The sequence below is a fragment of the Pristiophorus japonicus genome, chromosome 8 (genome assembly GCF_044704955.1).
Source record: "Pristiophorus japonicus isolate sPriJap1 chromosome 8, sPriJap1.hap1, whole genome shotgun sequence".
In the NCBI taxonomy this organism is placed as follows: domain Eukaryota; kingdom Metazoa; phylum Chordata; class Chondrichthyes; family Pristiophoridae; genus Pristiophorus; species Pristiophorus japonicus.
The window spans coordinates 171,046,875-171,065,740 of record NC_091984.1 but is presented as its reverse complement, the minus strand read 5'-3'; the positions used below and the strand labels follow the sequence as shown (position 1 = coordinate 171,065,740).

General features: G+C 45.1%; 1 protein-coding gene and 1 long non-coding RNA gene across 5 annotated transcripts in view; one reads left to right on the top strand and one right to left on the bottom strand.

The window, feature by feature from the left end:
* The window catches only part of rab36 (RAB36, member RAS oncogene family), a 188,156-nt gene that overhangs the window by 31,889 nt on the left and 137,401 nt on the right, over positions 1–18,866 (top strand). Inside the window, exon 2 of one of the 4 annotated variants that reach the window (XM_070887537.1) lies at positions 17,336–17,529. The exons of the other annotated variants lie outside the window; for them this stretch is intronic. The gene's annotated coding sequence lies outside the window, so the exon portion shown is untranslated. The remainder of the gene's footprint in view (positions 1–17,335; positions 17,530–18,866) is intronic. 4 annotated transcript variants of the gene reach the window in all.
* The window catches only part of LOC139268818 (uncharacterized), a 100,530-nt gene that overhangs the window by 24,418 nt on the left and 57,246 nt on the right, over positions 1–18,866 (bottom strand). The gene's annotated exons all lie outside the window — the stretch shown is intronic.

Genomic DNA, 18,866 nt, shown 5'->3' with positions numbered 1-18,866 from the left:
AGATAGGCGTTTCTGCGGCCGCAACCAAGACTCCAGGATGGTATGTTGCCTCGCTGGTGCAAGGGTCAAGGATGTCTCGGAGCGGGTGCAGGACATTCTGAAAAAGAAGGGTGAACAGCCAGTTGTCGTGGTACACATTGGTACCAATGATATAGGTGAAAAACGGGATGAGGTCCTACGAGACGAATTTAAGGAGCTAGGAGCTAAATTTAAAAAGTAGGACCTCAAAAGTAGTAATCTCGGGATTGCTACCAGTGCCACGTGCTAGTCAGAGTAGGAATCGCAGGATAGCTCAGATGAATACGTGGCTTGAGCAGTGGTGCAGCAGGGAGGGATTCAAATTCCTGGGGCATTGGAACCGGTTCTGGGGGAGGTGGGACCAGTACAAACCGGACGGTCTGCACCTGGACAGGACCGGAACCAATGTCGTAGGAGGAGTGTTTGCTAGTGCTGTTGGGGAGGAGTTAAACTAATATGGCAGGGGGGGTGGGAATCAATGCAGGGAGACAGAGGGAAACAAAATGGAGACAGAAGCAAAAGACAGAAAGGAGATGTGTAAAAGTGGAGGGCAGAGAAACCCAAGGCAAAAAACAAAAAGGGCCACTTTGCAGCAAAATTCTAAAGGGTCAAAGTGTTTTAAAAAGGCAAGCCTGAAGGCTCTGTGCCTCAATGCGAGGAGTATCCATAATAAGATGGACAAATTAACTGTGCAGATAGCAGTTAACGGATACGATGTGATTGGCATCACGGAGACATGGCTCCAGGGTGACCAAGGCTGGGAACTCAACATCCAAGGGTATTCAACATTTAGGAAGGATAGACATAAAGGAAAAGGAGGCGGGGTGGCGTTGGTGGTTAAAGAGGCACTTAATGCAATTGTAAGGAAAGACATTAGCTTGGATGATGTGGAATCGGTATGGGTGGAGCTACGGACTACCAAGGGGCAGAAAACGCTAGTGGGAGTTGTGCACAGACCTCCAAATAGTCGTAGTGATGTTGGGGAGGGCATCAAACAGGAAATTAGGGGTGCATGCAATAAAGGTGCAGCAGTTATCATGGCTGTCTTTAATATGCATATAGATTGGGCTGACCAAACTGGAAACAATACGGTGGAGGAGGATTTCTTGGAGTGCATAAGGGATGGTTTCCTAGACCAATATGTCGAGGAACCAACTAGGCGGGAGGCCATCTTAGACTGGGTGTTGTGTAATGAGAGAGGATTAATTAGCAATCTCATTGTGCGAGCCCTTTGGGGAAGAGTGACCATAATATGGTGGAATTCTCCATTAGGATGGAGAATGAAACAGTTAATTCAGAGACCATGGTCCAGAACTTAAAGAAGGGTAACTTTGAAGGTATCAGGCATGCACTGGCTAGGATAGATTGGCGAATGATACTTAAGGGGTTGACAGTGGATGGGCAATGGCAGATATTTAGAGACCGCATGGATGAACTGCAACAATTGTACATCCCTGTCTGGCGTAAAAATAAAAAAGGGAAGGTGGCTCAACCGTGGCTATCAAGGGAAATCAGGGATAGTATTAAAGCCAAGCAAGTGGCATACAAATTGGCCAGAAAACCCGGGGACTGGGAGAAATTTAGAACTCAGCAGAGGAGGACAAAGGATTTGATTAGGGCAGGGAAAATAGAGTACGAGAGGAGTCTTGCAGGGAACATTAAAACGGACTGCAAAAACTTCTATAGATATGTAAAGAGAAAAAGGTTAGTAAAGACAAATGTAGGTCCCCTGCAGTCAGAATCAGGGGAAGTCATAACGGGGAACAAAGAAATGGCAGACCAGTTGAACAAGTACTTTGGTTCGGTATTCACTAAGGAGGACACAAACAACCTTCCGGATATAAAAGGGGTCAGAGGATCTAGTAGAAGGAGGAACTGAGGGAAATCCTTATTAGTCGGGAAATTGTGTTGGAGAAATTGATGGGATTGAAGGCCAATAAATCCCCAGGGCCTGATGGTCTGCATCCCAGAGTACTTAAGGAGGTGGCCTTGGAAATAGCAGATGCATTGACAGTCATTTTCCAACATTCCATAGACTCTGGATCAGTTCCTATCGAGTGGAGGGTAGCCAATGTAACCCCACTTTTAAAAAAAGGAGGGAGAGAGAAAACAGGGAATTATAGACCGGTCAGCCTGACATCTGTAGTGGGTAAAATGATGGAATCAATTATTAAGGATGTCATAGCAGCGCATTTGGAAAGAGGTGACATGATGGGTCCAAGTCAGCATGGATTTGTGAAAGGGAAATCATGCTTGACAAATCTTCTGGAATTCTTTGAGGATGTTTCCAGTAGAGTGGACAAGGGAGAACCAGTTGATGTGGTGTATTTGGACTTTCAGAAGGCTTTTGACAAGGTCCCACACAAGAGATTAATGTGCAAAGTTAAAACACATGGGATTGGGGGTAGTGTGCTGACGTGGATTGAGAACTGGTTGGCAGACAGGAAGCAAAGAGTAGGAGTAAATGGGTACTTTTCAGAATGGCAGGCAGCGACTAGTGAGTGGGGTACCGCAAGGTTCTGTGCTGGGGCCCCAGCTGTTTACATTCTACATTAATGATTTAGACGAGGGGATTAAATGTAGTATCTCCAAATTTGCGGATGACACTAAGTTGGGTGGCAGTATGAGCTGCGAGGAGGATGCTATGAGGCTGCAGAGTGACTTGGATAGGTTAGGTGAGTGGGCAAATGCATGGCAGATGAAGTATAATGTGGATAAATGTGATGTTATCCACTTTGGTGGTTAAAAACAGACAGACTATTATCTGAATGGTGACAGATTAGGAAAAGGGGAGGTGCAGCGAGACCTGGGTGTCATAGTACATCAGTCATTGAAGGATGGCATGCAGGTACAGCAGGTGATTAAGAAAGCAAATGGCATGTTGGCCTTCATAGCGAGAGGATTTGAGTACAGGGGCAGGGAGGTGTTACTACAGTTGTACAGGGCCTTGGTGAGGCCACATCTGGAGTATTGTGTACAGTTTTGTTCTCCTAACTTGAGGAAGGACATTCTTGCTGTTGAGGGAGTACAGCGAAGGTTCACCAGACTGATTGCTGGGAGGGCGGGACTGACATATCAAGAAAGATTGGATCAACTGGGCTTGTATTCACTGGAGTTCAGAAGAATGAGAGGGGATCTCATAGAAACGTTTAAAATTCTGACAGGTTTAGACAGGTTAGATGCAGGAAGAATGTTCCCAATGTTGGGGAAGTCCAAAACCAGGGATCATAGTCTAAGGATAAGGGGAATGCCATTTAGGACCGAGATGAGGAGAAACTTCTTCACCCAGAGAGTGGTGAACCTGTGGAATTCTCTACCACAGAAAGTTGTTGAGGCCAATTCACTAAATATATTCAAAAAGGAGTTAGATGTAGTCCTTACTACTAGGGGGATCAAGGGGTATGGCGAGAAAGAGGAATGGGATACTGAAGTTGCATGTTCAGCCATGAACTCATTGAATGGCGGTGCAGGCTCGAAGGGCCGAATGGCCTACTCCTGCACCTATTTTCTCGAGTTCTATGTTTCTTTGTAAGGACACAACAGGTGGAAGATTTAGAGGGGAGATGAGGAAACATTTCTTCAGTGGGTGGTGGGAGTCTGGAATTTACTGCGTGGCAGAGGCAGAAACCTTCATCACATTTAAAGATACTTGGGTGTGCACTTGAAGAGCCGTAACCTACAAGGCAACAGACCTGGGGCTCAAAATTGGCCAGGAATTGCTCCGTTTTTTTTTGAGCAACTTGATTTTTCTGGAGCATCTTAAAAATCCCCATATTGCACATTCAATTTGCGCCAGTGTAAGTGAGTGTGTTTGGATTTTTTTAGCTTCTTTTTTCAAAAGTGGGCGTTACCAGCCACCTACACCCGTTTTGGTCATTTAGGCTACTTTGGACAGCTAATAGTTACTCCAAACTAACTTAGGCTAGGGTATAAGAAATCAGCGCAGGTAGGTACATCGGAGACCATTTGGCCTGAGATAGGAGTGGGAAGGGAAGAGGAGAGGACCTTGCAAAGCACTAAACAAAGCACAACAAGTAATAAGCATTCAAGAAGACATAAAAACATTCAACAAGAAATAAAAAATAAAACTAAATCCTACCTTCATATCAAATCTCGGCCCGGGAAGTCAGCGGGCTGGCCGGTGCGGGAGCCTACTCGGCCGGGGATTGGTGCGGGACGACAACGCATCAGAAGGGCACTCGGCCAGGGATAGGGGTGGGAGCGATTGAAGTGCCATTGGAGAACACACAGGCTGCATGAAGCAAACTCACCGACTGGACAAGCTGCAACAGGCTGCAGCAAGAGCAAAAGACAAACAGCTAATTTAACAGCGGGCCGGCCGGTGTGGGAGCCCACCACTCGGCCTGGGATAGGTGCGGGACGACCGGGAGAGCACTCGGCCAGGGAACTGCCTGTCGATATCGAAGCACACACAGGCTGGCTGCAGGAATCAACCTCACAGACAGGCTGCAACAGGCTGGGAGTGGCGGGGGGCGGCGGCGGGGGGAGGTGGAGGAGGAGGGAGAGAGAAGTCACATGACTGAAGGGGGGAGAGGGAGAGGACAAAAGACCTTTGGGTGTGGTCCATATACATACCTTGAGAGGGGAGAGAGAAAGAAAACTGCGAAACTCTGCTGTGCTGTGCTGTGCTGCCTGCTTTCCTGCCATTTCACCTTCTTTGACCTTTGAAACTTTAACTTTAAGTATGGGTGCAATAATATCAATGCCACACCTTTTGCGAGCGTTCTGCGACATTGTGCTACGTAGGAGACAATTGATTCGAGCTCGTCACATCAAGAACATCAGAGCCCATAGGCTACTGGGCAGGAGACCTTACCCACCTTGGTAATTTCGAGTCAGGCATTCGGACCTGGACCTGAGTGATGCAGATTGTGTCAGAAGGTTTCGTTTCCGCAAAGAAGTTGTCCGTAAGATCTGTGAGTTGCTGAGACCAGACTTACAGCTGAGAAGCGGCAGGTGGACTGCTTTGTCTGTTGAAGTGAAGGTTACAGCTGCACTTTCCTTCTATGCCTCGGGATCATTTCAAGCTACAACTGGAGATGTGTGCGCCATCTTTCAACATGAAATACTTGTCTCCATTCGCCAGGTCACGGATGCACCAATGACCGCCCAAGCAATCCATGACAGGGCCGTGGAGTTCTCAAGGATTGCTGGCTTCCCAAAGGTACAGGGTTGCATTGATTGTACTCACACCGCCTTGCGAGCACCTGTGGAGGATGCCGAACTGTTCAGGAATAGAAAAGGCTTCCACTCCATTAATGTGCAGCTCGTGTGTGACAACATGCATCGCATCATGTCAGTCAATGCAAGATACCCTGGCAGCACCCATGATATGTTCATCCTACATGACAACGTTATATCTGACATGTTTGAGCAGCAGCCAGAAGGGCAGAGCTGGCTACTGGGAGACAAAGGGTACAGCCTCGGCACCTGGCTCATGACGCCCCTAAGCGTAACCCGGATGGAAGCTGATCATCAATACAACATGTCGCACATTACGACATGCAGCATCATAGAGAGGACCATTGGCATCTTGAAACAGCGTTTCCAATGCCTGGACCATTCCGGAGGCTTCTTGCAATATTCCCCTGAGATTGTCGGTCAGTTCACTGTTGTGTGCTGCATGCTGCATAACTTAGCCATCAGCAGCAGCTGATATTGGAAGAAGAAGACCCACCTGCGGTGAGAGTGGCTGATAATAATGATTTGGAAGATGCAGGTGATGAGCAGGAGGAGGTGTTGGAGGAGGATGATGTCAATGATGAGGAAACCAAGCAAGTGCCTAAGGCCAGAGCACGATGTCAGAGGAGGGCGGGCCATCGTGCCCCTTTAACGATTGCTTGAGCCTTGCGCCAGCAACTCAACGTGAATGCTTTACTGATGCCCGAGGGCTCAGCGACAACTATTCCGCATGGACAAGTTTATTTTTTGCAGTTGTTCCTAAATGTTGTGTTGTGTTAATAGAACATGATTCAGCTTTAATGTAAAATATATTTTATTCAAAAGTTTACAATGTACTTAACTTTATATCAAACTCTTGTATCAAGAGTTTGATATCAAGTTAAACTCTTTAACTTTAAAGATCACTTATAAAGTTGTAAATTTACATAATTTACAAAAAACTTTCAATTTGAAAACAGTTACAACAGTAACATCAACAACAACAACAACAATAGCAGCAAAGAAAGGCTGCACCCATTTCTCATCCCCATCTCGGTGAATGTGCACTTCTTCATGGGTGGCGGGGGGGGCGGTGGTCAGGTATTAATGTGGAGAGTCCGGCTTGGGTCCCTTCACCCTGGGTTTGCCTTGTGGCACCCCCCCAGTGGGAGGCGCAGCTGGGACGGTGGGTCCCTGGGTGTTCTATGCTGCATTCCACCAGCACTGGGAACCTCAACCTCGGAAGGGCTGAAACCAAGGAATGTCACACCAGAACTCATGGAAGGGTTTGGCAACGCGAAGTCCATTAATGTGGCATCATCTATATTCAATACAACATTGTCCCATTCATCCATCTCCATCCCCACCTCCTCCCCCACCCCCAAGTTGGTCTGCAGGGTTAGGCTCGTACGCGTCTGAATGTTCTGGATCTTCAGGATTGGCATCAGGTTCTACAAAATATAACGGAACAGTCAAATGGTTAGCAGCACAGGAGGGGGCAGGATGGGTGGCATGAGTAGGCTCACACATAGCAGGCCAGGTATCAGATTGATTTGAAGGGCCATGATGAATTTTCAGGACTTACCCTCTCCCTCGCATGTGGACCCAGCTTGTGCAGTACTGATTGTTTTTCTCCAGGTAGGTCACATCAAAGCAGCGACCCTCTCTTCCAAGGGTGTCAGTTGATGCAGATTTGACGGGCCTCCTGCTGTTCGAGTTCTTTCCCTTTTGTTGTGGGACAATTTCTTCTGTAAAGATGAAAATGCAACTTTTTAGAGAGGGTGTCTTTCTGCTGGTGGGACATATATAGCTGGTCACATTTACAATTGCAATTGCATTGAATAAGTGAAAATATTACTTACACTAACTACTTGACCAAGGTCCTGCCATTTTTTTTTACACTGGCTTCCAGATCTCTGGGTGTTCACCACTACGCAGTAATCTTTCGCAACTTGGTTCCAGCGTTTCTTCATTTCTTTGGGTGGCACTTTTGTGCGATCTCTGTTGCTGGTATCCAGCTCCTGACATTTGTTCTCAATTACATTAACTAGTATTTCCACTTCATCATGCAAGAAAGTCTTCGTTCTTGGTGCACGTTCTTGCATTGCTTTATTGAATTGACACTCGCAGTGATTTTTCCAAACACACAGTCCTTATTTTGCATGCAGCAATGATTTTCAGATATACAGCACTCCTTCTGGAACTTTTGCAGGCATGCATGCATGCAGCACTATTAACACAGAGACTCACTGCTTCTTGATTCCAGCAGCTGATATATTCCACAGCATTCCTTCCAGCACCAAAAATCAAGCAGCTTCGTTTCCCTTTAAAGATGGCCGATTGCCAAAGTTCAGCGCTACTGCACATGCGCGGACATCGCGGCCCGACTCCAATGCGCATGCGCAGACGACCCAGCACTGTTTTCAGCGCAGGACGCAGGCTCCACCCCACACTCCACTGGCCACGCTGCGCATCGACCAAGGAGAGGCCAGACAGCGTCCAAAGTAGGGAGCGATTTTTTCCAGAACAGTTTTCCACGCAGAAAGTCGGCGCATTTCCCCTGAGTGCACTGATAAAATGGGTGGGCCAATTTTGAGCCCATAGTGCTGGAAGATAGGATTAGACTAGGTAACTCTTTCGATTGGCATAAGACACGATGGGCCAAATGGCCTCCTTCTGTGTCGTAATTTTCTATGATTCTATGATTTTCTATGAATCCCCTTCAGAATCTTGTATGTTTCAATGAGATCACCTCTCATTCTTCTAAACTCCAGAGAATACAGGCCCATTCTACACAATCTCATTATAAGACAGCCCTCTCATCCCAAGAATCAATCTAGTGAACCTCTGTTGCACCGTCTCTAAGACAAGTATATCCTTCCTTAGATAAGGAGACCAAATCTGTGCACAGTACTCCAGGTGTGATCTCACCAAGGCCCTGTACAATTGTAGCAAGACTTCCTTACTTTTATATTCCAACCCCCTTGCGATAAAGGACAATATTCCATTTGCCTTCCTTATTGCTTGCTGTACCTGCATGCTAGCTTTCTGTGATTCTTGCACAAGGACACCCACATTTCTCTGAACACCAACATTTAAAAGTTTCTCACCATTTAAGAAATATTCTGTCTTTTATTCCTACCAAAGTGAATAACCTCACATTTCCCTACACTATACTCCATCTGCCACCTGACTGCCATTTCACTTAGTCTATCTATATCCCTTTGCAGATGCTTTGTGTTTTCCTCACAGCTTACTGTCCCACCTAGCTTTGTATTATCAGCAAACTTGGATGCATTACACTTGATCCCTTCATCTAGGTCATTAATATAGATTGTAAATAGCTGAGGACCCAGCACTGATCCTTGTAGCAACCCACTAGTTACAGCCTGTCAACCTGAAAAAGACCCGTTTATCCCTACTCTCTGTTTTCTGTCCGTTAACCAATCCTCTATCTATGCTAATACATTACCTCCAATCCCATGAGCCCTTATCTTGTGTAATAACCTTTTATGTGGCACCTTATCGAATGCCGTTTGAAAATCCATATTGTCTACATCCACTGGTTCTCCTTTATCTACCCTGCTAGTTGCATCCTCAAAAAACTCTAATAAATTTATCAAACACAATTTCCCTTTCATAAAACCATGTTGACTCTGCCTAATCATATTATAATTTTCGAAGTGCCCTGATGCCACTTCCTTAACTTCCTGATGTCAGGCTAACTGGCCTGCAGTTCCCTTTTTTCTCTCTCTACCTCCTTTCTTGAATAGCGGTGTTACATTTGCTACCTTCCAATCCGCTAGGACTATTCTAGAATCTAGGGAATTTTGAAAGATCAAAACCAATGCATCCATTATTTCTGCAGCCAGCTCTTTTAGAACCCTTGTAGGCCGTCTGGTCCAGGGGATTTGTCGGCTTTTAGTCCCATTAGTTTCTCTAGTACTTTTTCGCTACTTATATTAATTTGATTAAGTTCCTCACTCTCATTAGAGCCTTGGTTCCCCACCATTTTAGGTATGCTTTTTGCGTCTTCTGTGAAGACAGAATCAAAATATTTGTTTAACATTTCTGCCATTTCCCTATTCCCTATAATAATTTCTCCTGCCCCAGCCGGACGAATAACGGGCTGCTGATCCAATACCGCCCATTTTATGCCGCCGCCCGAGATTAATTTCTACCCCAGGGAGTTTAGGGGAGGTGGGAGCTTTAGGGCTGAAGGAAGTTACAGAGCTAGAGTGGGAAAACCCATGAAGAGATTTAAACATGAGGATGGGACTCTTAAATTGGAGGTCTTGGTGGACCGGGTGAAACTAACATGGGTCATCAAGGTTAGAGGTGATAGATGGACAGGACCTGATGCGGGATAGGATAAATTATTCCATGGTTTTATCTCCACTATGCTACCTGGAAGTCTATTCCACACATTGATCCCAGATGGTTCTGACACATTGGCATACTGCACACCTCAAGTAAAATGTTTCAGAATAATGTATTCAATATTTTTCTGTATTTTACGGTATTTATGGCTTTCCTAACCTGGGATGAGAGGGCTGTCTTATGATGAGCGATTGTGTAGAATGGGCTGATACTCTCTAGTATTTAGAAGAATGAGAGGTGATCTCATTGAAACATACAAGATTCTGAAGGGGATTGACAGAGTAGATGCAGGGAGAATGTTTCCCTTGGCTGGGGAGTCTAGAACCAGGGGATCACAGTATCAGAATAAGGGGTTAGTCATTTAGGACTAAGATGAGTAGAAGTGTCTTCACTCAGAGGGTTGTGAACCTTTGGAATTATCTGCCCCAGAAGGCTGTGAATGCTGAGTCTCTGAATATATTCAAGGCTGAAATAGATAGATTTTTGATGTCATGGGGAATCAAGGGATATGGAGATCGGGTGGGAAAGTGGAGTTGAGGTCAATGATCGGCCATGATATTGAATGGCGGAGCAGGCTCAAGGGGCCATATGGCCTACTCCAGCTCCTATTTCTCATGTTCTTATGGCTGTTACTGTTATTTTCTGTAATGATACCACTATTTGGGTAGCTGAGAGTCTTTCAGAAGGTAGCACAGTTGGTACCTGAGTGTATGTCAGTATTTGTCACAGATTCCCCACACAGAAAATCTCTGGCTTACTGAACAAATCTGCCAAGTGTCATCAACATTGTTAGTTTGTAACAGTCACAGTGTGATAACTTGATGTTCCCAGGTGGCAGTCTGTCTAATCTAATCTGTGTATTGTGCTAATAGAGCGATAAAGATGACACTCCTCTTTGAACTTGTCACAAATGTCATTCTGCATTTGCTTATTTTTAAACCTAAAGTGACATCCATAACTCCTGATAAATGCTTATCTTTCCACAATGATACCATGATACCACTAATAGCTATTGGCAAAACAGTGGAAATGGCAGTAAGTGAATACACTGCATTGATGATTGAGTTCTTTACACTATTGCAGGGTACAATAAAGACCGACACAGAAATTTGTATGAATAAGTTCTGTAGTCAAAATTAGCCACGAGGCAGATAATTGATCAAGGCAGATATGTAACTGTAAATATATGCAAATCCCCATTTTGTTCCATATTTCTTTATTGCTACTGGAGTTGAGTAGATCACCACATATATTAATTAGGTACACAACTGATGGAACCAGTTCCGGCAAATGCAGTATTGTTAGATATGCTTTGTAAAGCAGGAATTAAAGAGCCATAGATAGAACAGTAAAAGCAAATCCACTAAGTATCTTGGATATTAGAATTGCTAGAAAAATAATCTGCTGAGTAAAACGTACACACTTGTTAAAATGTCTGTGCAAGGATTACCTTTGTATAATGAACCAGAAATTGCGGATGGAGGCTTCCTGCGGGCGGACGCCTCTGACCTAAAATTTTTTTACGACAGTACTTGGTGGTCCCGGAGGAACGTAGACTTGCAGTCCGAAACCTCCATTCACAGTCCAACGTATGGGCTCACACATCCCAGTAACGTAAGCGCAACCGGGGCCTGGACCACCAATGAACATGGATTATTCCCATTGATAATAATGGTGAGTTCTGTTTGTACAAGCTCCCATTACTTGCAATCAGAATACCCAAAAACACAGAAACACAACACAGTAAATTTAAAAATCTCACATATTGAAAATTAATTGAAATTGAATTTAATTAAATGCTTTAGACAAAAAATTATTTTCTTAATATGTTTTAATAGGAGTAAAAATAAAGTTATCTTAATGGACAGGGTCTTTAATATAAAAATTAGTGATAAAATGTAATTTTTCGATCTTTTAAAACTCTTACGCTGGTAATAGTACACTATATGCCTGCTTTTACCAGGTGTAAGAGTTTGAAGGACATTCGCTCAGCAGGAGTTGGGCAAATTGCCCGAATCTCCACGTGCAAATGTCCTTCTCCCGGGGATGTGTGTGATCTGTCAAAACCGGCACTTGCGAGGCCTCTTCAGGCACGTGTGCACATTGTACGTATCCGGAGAGGATGCAATTTACTGCCCTATATATTTACATGGGATAGTCCCAGTGATGAAAAGAAAGTTACAGACAAGTGCAAGAATTTTTGTCAGCCAAAGAAGAATATGAAAGATATGTGTTCAATTCAAGAAATCAAGGCAGTCTGATAATGAGACAATCCATGCCAGCCTACAGCAAGACCTGGTTAACATCCAGGCTTGTAATGTCACCACATAAATGCAGATAATGATAATTTCAAAAAAGAGAAAGCATACCCCTCTCCCCTTTAATGGCACCACTATCAATATCTTGGGGGTCACCGTTGACCAGTTGGAATAATGATATCAATACAGTGGCTACAAGAGCAGAGCAGAGGCTAGGTACTTTACGATAAGTGGCGCATCTACTGACCCCTCAAAGTCTCTCCACTATCAACAAGGCTCAAGTCAGGAGTGTGATGGAATACACCATTGCCTGGATGGATGCAACCGAACAACACTCGAAAGCGCAACAGCTCACCATCATCTAGGATAGAGCAGTTTATTTGATCTATACCCCGACCACTGTAGTCAATATTCTCACCCCTTCTAGCACCGACCCAGTGTGGCTGCTGTATAAACCAATCCACAGGATGCACTGCAGAATCTGGCCACAGTTACTTCAGTAGCACCTCACTCCCCTGTGACCTACTGCCAAGAAGGACAAGAGCAGCAAAGTTATGGGAAAATCATAAAATCATCACCTCCAAGTTCTTCTCCAACTCACACACCATCCTGTCTGAGACTAATGTCGCCATTCCTTTATTGCCACTATCAAATTCCCTACCTAAATCAATCATGGCACAAACACTGCAGTGGTTCAAGGAGAAGGTCCACCAACACCACCTTCTTAAGCTAACTCGGGATGGGCATTAAATAAATGCAAAAAGACATAGACAGGCTAAGTGAGTGGACAGAAATTTGGCAGATGGAGTATAATGTTGGAAAATGTGGGGTCATGCACTTTGGCAAAAAGAAATCAAAGAGCAAGTTATTATTTAAATGGAGAAAAATTGCAAAGTGCTGCAGTACAGCGGGATCTGGGGGTAATTGTGCATGAAAACAAAAGGTTAGTATGCAGGTACAGCAAGTGATCAGGAAGGCCAATGGAATCTTGGCCTTTATTGCAAAGGGGATGGAGTATAAAAGCAGGGAAGTCTTGCTACAGTTATACAGGGTATTGGTGAGGCCACACCTGGAATACTGCATGCAGTTTTGGTTTCCATATTTACGAAAGGATATACTTGCTTTGGAGGCAGTTCAGAGAAGGTTCACTAGGTTGATTCCGGAGATGAGGGGGTTGATTTATGAGGAAAGGTTGAGTAGGTTGGGCCTCTACTCATTGGAATTCAGAAGATTGAGAGGTGATCTTATCAAAACAAATAAGATTATGAGGGGGTTTGACAAGGTGGATGCAGAGAGAATGGGCCCAAGTTTCCACAGGATAAAAAACGGGTGCCCCTCCGAGCTGGGCGCCCGTTTTCGCGCCTAAAACGGCGCCAGAAAAAAAACCGCGCTATTCTCGAGCGCTTTGCAGCTCCTTGTCTGTTTAGCACGGCGCCCAGGAGGGCGGAGTCTACACTCGCGCCGATTTTGTAAGTGGGAGGGGGCGGGTACTATTTAAATTAGTTTTTTTCCTGCCGGCAACGCTGCGCGTGCGCGTTGGAGCGTTCGCGCATGCTCAGTGTGAAAAAAAACATTGGCACTCGGCCATTTTTGTAGTTCTTTGTAGCTGTTTAATTTTTGAACATTTTTTAATAAAATCACATTGCCATCAGCACTGAGGCTTCCCTTCTCACTGTCTCCTTCCCCTCCCTCCCCTCCGCGGCAACAAACGGCTGTCTCCTTCCCCTCCCTCCCCTCCCCTCCCCTGCGTGGCAACAAGCCGCTGTCTCCTTCCCCTCCCTCCCCTCCCTCCACGGCAACAAGCCGCTGTCTCCTTCCCCTCCCTCCTCTGCGCGGCAACAAGCCGTTGTCTCCTTCCCCTCCCTCCCCTCTCTCCACGGCAACAAGCCGCTGTCTCCTTCCCCTCCCTCCCCTGCGCGGCAACAAGCCGCTGTCTCCTTCCCCTCCCTCCCCTGCACGGCAACAAGCCGCTGTCTCCTTCCCCTCCCTCCCCTGCGCGGCAACAAGCCGCTGTCTCCTTCCACTCCCTCCCCTGCGCGGCAACAAACGGCGGTTTCCTTCGAACGATGGCTGAAGCACTTTCACACAGGTAGGAAGATGGTTTATTTAATCTTTTCTTTGCTTATAAATGTTTATTCAGGTTGGATTTATTTGTATAATATTTGTAGAAGTATAAATAAGGATTTATTGTAGAATTTAATGACTTCCCTTCTCCCCCCCCCACCTCGTTTTGGACGCTTAATTTGTAACCTGCGCCTGATTTTTTAATGTGTAGAACAGGTTTTTTCAGTTCTACAAAAATCTTCACTTGCTCCATTCTACTTTAGTTTGGAGTACGTTTTCACTGTGGAAACTTTGAAATCAGGCGTCAGTGGCTGGACACGACCCCTTTTGAAGAAAAAATTCTGTTCTAAAGTAGAACTGTTCTACCTGACAAGAACTGCAGAAAAAAAAATGTGGAGAATTGCGATTTCTAAGATAGTCCGTTCTCCACCAGTTGCTCCTAAAAATCAGGCGCAAATCATGTGGAAACTTGGGCCCAATGTTTCCACTGATGGGGGAGACTAGAACTAGAGGGCATAACCTTAGAATAAGGGGCTGCCCATTTAAAACTGAGATGAGAAATTTATTTTCTCAGAGGGTTGTGGATCTGTGGAATTTGCTGCCTCAGAGAGCTGTGGAACCCGGGACATTGAATAAATTTAAGACAGAGATAGACAGTTTCTTAACCGATAAGAGAATAAGGGGTTATGTGGAGCGGGCAGGAAAGTGGACTTGAGTCCATGATCAGATCAGCCAAGATCGTATAAAATGGCAGAGCAGGTTTGAGGGGCTTTGGTCTGCTCCTATTTCTTACGTTCTTATATTTGCCAGCATTACCCATATCCTCAGAACAAATGAAAAAATTTGTTGATATTATAGTATCAAAGAGCACACATTTCTGATTTTGATGAGAGTTACTGATAACATAAGTATTATGTTTCAGCTACATTGTGGAGCTATATACAATCTACTTCCTTTCAAAGGGCACATGATTCCTGTGGGTAATCTCTATCACCAAATGAGTGAAATTAAGCTAAAATTATATGAGGGATCTGTAACATATTGAGCAGAGAAATTATATCTAAACAGTGTGACAAATTAGGGGGGTTTTCTATATATTTTTTCCCATACAATTCTTCAGTAGCTAGTATTGAAATGGAATTCAATTTCAAACATGGAGCCCTGGAGTTTAAGGGGCTGAAATTTCTGAGATATCTACGCTCCTCTAATTCTGCCTTCTTGAACATCCCTGATTATAATCGCTCAACTATTGGTGGCCGTGCCTTCTGTTGCCTAGGCCCTAAGCTCTGGAATTCCCTCCCTAAACTTCTATGCCTCTCTACCTCTCCTTCCTCCATTAAGATGCTCCTTAAAACCTATCTCTTTGACCAAGCCTTTGGTCACCTACCCTAATTTCTCCTTATGCGGCTCGGTGTCAAATGTTTTGTCTTATAATACGCATATAATGTTGACTAATCATGGCAACCAATCTCTATCAATTAGTCTACAACAGATCCAGACATGAGGCAAGAGAAACCCCAATGGTGGAATCTTTTGGAAACCATAGCCAAGGAATGGGTGGTGTATAGACTAAAAATAGTTAAGTAGTGTTAGTTGAAAATCATATAGACTGCACGCAAAATTTGTTTTACTCTTTATTTAAATGATTGCAGTCATGAATCTAGTCTAAAAACCCAAGCTTATTGCGTTACACTGAAAAGATGGACCAATATCGGTGTAGTCTAAATGCAAGTAATGATTGCCACAGGCTTTTTTCACTACTTAAAGGGAAGGTCCATTGATGCTGCAGCACCTCATTCTCAGCATTGTTGGGTGTGCAAATGCCTCAACAACCATAAGAAGAAGGACAAAGACAAGGAGCATTTATTTACAAATGCTGATGGCGGATCGCTGCCCCAGGGAGAGAGCTGAAGGTTTTCTAAGAAAGATGTGGAGGCATTGGTTTTAGCAGTGGAGAGAAAGCAGGCGATCCTGTATCAGTCAACTGGCAGGAGGCCCGAGCCACAAGACTGCCGAACTATGTGGAGGGAGGTGGCACACCATGTCCCGGGTCCCCAGGACCCAGGCACAATGCAGGAAGAAGTTTAACGAGCTTGCACAGATGGTCAGGGTGAGTGAAGGCTTCAAAAATGTAACATACCACTGTCTTTACCACAAGCTTCACACACTGCTCAATGCATCACACCCCCAGCACTCACCCACCAACAGTAAGTTTATTAATGGTGTTTGGAATATTTTGTGGTCTCTCTCATTTCACCTTTGCATCCAGGAGGATGCTGTGATATGGCATGAGACAGGGATTGTATAATGGGGATGTGGTGAGCTATGGGAATCTGGGGTTTCATTCATTCGAATGCAGTCTGATGAGCCTGTCACGGACAGCCAGTTCAGAAGGCCGATAGTCCTACTGCCTTCTCCCTCCCTCCTGTTCCTCTTCCTCCTCGCCCTCATTCTCCTCTGCCTAGTCCGCCTGAGGTAGTCCCACAATCCCTGCTGGCAAGGACTGCGCCCTCATGATGGCTAAGTTGTGGAGCATGCAGCAGACCACCACAAAATGGGACACCCGCTCAGCCGAGCATGGCTCACTTTATATGAGTGCTGGGTAGGTGTGTTGGGGTTGCGCTGGGGAGTCAAGAACCAGGTGAAGAGCGGATAGCCCTTGTCTCCGAGCTTGACATGGTGGTTGGGAGAGTGCTGGCACACCGGTCTGGTGCAGGATAGTGGGCATTGAAAGTGAGGATTCAATGTGTGTGGTCGTGCAACTATAGATTAAGTGAGTGGTAGTCCTTGCGGTTATGGAAGACCTCAGGATTGTTATGCGGTTCCCGCAAAGCCATGTGGGTGCAGTCAATGGCACCCTGCACCATGAGGAATCCCGCTATCCTGGCATAGCCACATGCATGCTTGTCCTGCTTCTCTCTGGTGATGGGGAAGCCAATGTAGTCCTTTCTCCTGGTGTAGAGAAACTCAGTGATCTCCCGGATGCAGCGATAGATGGTGAACTGCGAGATGTTAGTTATGTCTCCTGCTGCAGACTGGAAGGATCCGCTAGCGAAGAAATTGAGGGCCATGGTGACCTTGACTGCCAGTGAGAGAGCCATGGTCGCCCTAGTCTGAGGCTGGAGGCCTGGTTGCAGAAGGTGGCAGAGTTCTGTGACCACCTCCTTGGTGAAGCAGAGCTTTCTAATACACTGCTCCTCGCTTAATTGAAGGTAGGAGAAGTGCTCTTGGAATACTCTCATAGGTTAAGGCCTCCTTTTCAGATCACTGATTGCCCTCCTCCTCCCTCTGCGCACGTGTTCCCATCTTTCTCACTGCCTCTGCTTCCTCTGCCGTAGATCCTGGAAGCTAAATGCCAGTGCAGCGCCCCATTAATCTTAGCAAATATAGTTTGAATCTTTGGAGAAATAATTATGCAGTTTTGTACTTCCCAGAACACTCCTGATACCAAAGAACCTTGAAATTATGAAAGAAAACTATTGCGGTGGCAGGAACTAACAGACAGCCACTCAAACTTCACAAACCTCTCAGGTGCGAGTGATTGGTGATGATCCATTTAAATAGCGTCGCTGGAGCCGGCTTCCTGCTGCTGCTCGCCGCCTGAAGCTGTCGTTGTTAACTTCAGCCGGTAAGTCCACTGGCTATAAGGAAGTTGGGAGATCGGGCGTCCACTGAGCGTTGCACACTCACTGACATCACGATCTTCATGATAGCGTGGTCCCTGGCAAGAGAGTTTACCAGCAGCGCTACCGGTAAGACAGATATGGTGTGTGGCACTGGAACCAGCATCAACTGTCATTACAACTGTCAATGGCATTTTAGCTCCATCTTGTGGTGCGAACGTGTGGCACAAACCACATAATTTTTTCTCCCCATACGTCCAAAGTCACCTGTTCCTCCCAAACATATTACACTTACCATATGCCATGTCTCAAAGTATCCCAAAATGTTATTTTCTGAAAGAAATGTATTTAATTTGAATATGAATTAATCAGTACTATCTGCTTGCACCGCCTCCCTTAGGAGCCTGTTCCATAGATTTACCATTTGCTCCTGAAATAATGCTTCCACGGATTAGTTTTGAATTTACCCCACTTCGAGCGTCGGCTTTTACCTCTTGTTCTACTGTTCTGGACAAGGTGAAACAGATTGTCATAGTTTACATTATCTCGTTCCTTTAGAATCCTAAAAGCAACAATCATCACCTTTCAACCTCTTTTCCAGTGAGAACATACCCAATTTACATAATGGCTCCTCATAATCCAATATATTCAATTGTTATGTCTGCATGTATTTATGAATGACTCCATGAGACAATGTGTTGTACTCAAACTGTAGTCACCTTGGTTCTTTATTCCAAACTCCAGAGTGAGGCACAAGCATGGTGTGCAGCCTTTTATACTGGACCCTGCCACGAGGGCAGGAAACCCCAGCCTCCTCCAGTTGCACCCTCTAGTGGTGCCAGCATGTATATACACAGTGTAAACCTTATTGATAGTACATCAGGTAAACAAGTCTCCATCTTATGCAACTATACAGTGACTACACAGAGAGTACATCCATAGTCTGCATATAAACATCAATCATTCTGGTTGCTCTTTTCTGTATGGCATTGCTGAAATACCCTATCTGTAGCCCACCGAGAGAGAAAATAAGTAATTCTGGCTCATGGAAATTCCATTTATAGTTGACTACTGATGGGTTGAAACCAGGTCCAAAGAAAGTCCAAGCTATCCTGCAGTTGCCTGAACCAAATGTTGTTCATTCATTCTTAGGTGTTTCTTAGGTATGATGGACTAGCTTTCAAAGTTTCTGCCACTTTTGTCAACAGTAACTGAACCACTTAGGTATCTGCAAGATAATAGTGTGGAAAACCACAGGTTAGAGACCCATGAATAAACAGCAACTGAGGTCAAAGACTTAATTGTAGATCATCCACATTAGGCATTATGAGGTGAAGGAAGA